Below are 690 nucleotides of genomic sequence, written 5' to 3'. Positions count from 1 at the left end.
TGGATTTCCTATATTGATCACTGATATCATAGACAAAACATTGAAATATGTTCTCCAAGTTGTTTGCTTTCTTCTCCTCCTTTTCAGCAATGCCAATGATTCACATAGATTTGGCCTCTTTACATAATCCCATATTTCTCAGCGGTTTTATTCATTCCTTATTATTAGCTTCCTTTATTTTTGTCTGACTGTCTTATTTCAGACTGCCATTATTCATGTTCTGAGAGTATTTCCATGGCTTGGTCTATTCTGCTGTTAATACTTGTGATTAAACTGTGAAATTCTTGCACTGTGTTATTCAGCTCTGTCAGATCTATTAGGTTCTTTTTTTGATACCGGCTATTTCATCCTTAAGCTCCTATATCATTTTATTGTGAAAAATTTGAAATGTTTCATGAATTTGTATGCCATCATTTCACAGGGGTCATGCTAATGCTCTCTGTATCAGTGCAGTTTTAGTATATGTGCTGCCCAAGTGGGCAGTAAACAACATACTTCTAAATAACTCCTGGGTCAAATAAGAATTCACAAGGGAAATTAGAAAACGTTTCTAAAAATGGTAAAACAAAGTATCAAAATGTGTGTGATGTATCTAAAGCAGTGTTTAAAAAGAAATTCATAAGTTCAAATCTATATAATTTAAAAATAAAAAGGTCAAAAATTAGTAATCTACAATTCCATTTGAGAAGC

At 32.3% G+C, this 690-nt stretch overlaps 1 non-coding gene across 1 annotated transcript; it reads right to left on the bottom strand.

Moving 5' to 3' along the window:
- Positions 1 to 376: 376 nt before the first annotated feature.
- On the bottom strand, positions 377 to 483 carry LOC115837734. The gene has a single exon (XR_004032793.1). It is a non-coding gene; the product is annotated as a U6 spliceosomal RNA (small nuclear RNA).
- Positions 484 to 690: the final 207 nt, after the last annotated feature.

Source organism: Nomascus leucogenys, chromosome 12 (assembly GCF_006542625.1).
Source record: "Nomascus leucogenys isolate Asia chromosome 12, Asia_NLE_v1, whole genome shotgun sequence".
Lineage (NCBI taxonomy): Eukaryota > Metazoa > Chordata > Mammalia > Primates > Hylobatidae > Nomascus > Nomascus leucogenys.
The sequence above is the reverse complement of the archived record's forward strand: the minus strand, read 5'-3'. Positions and strand labels throughout refer to the sequence as shown.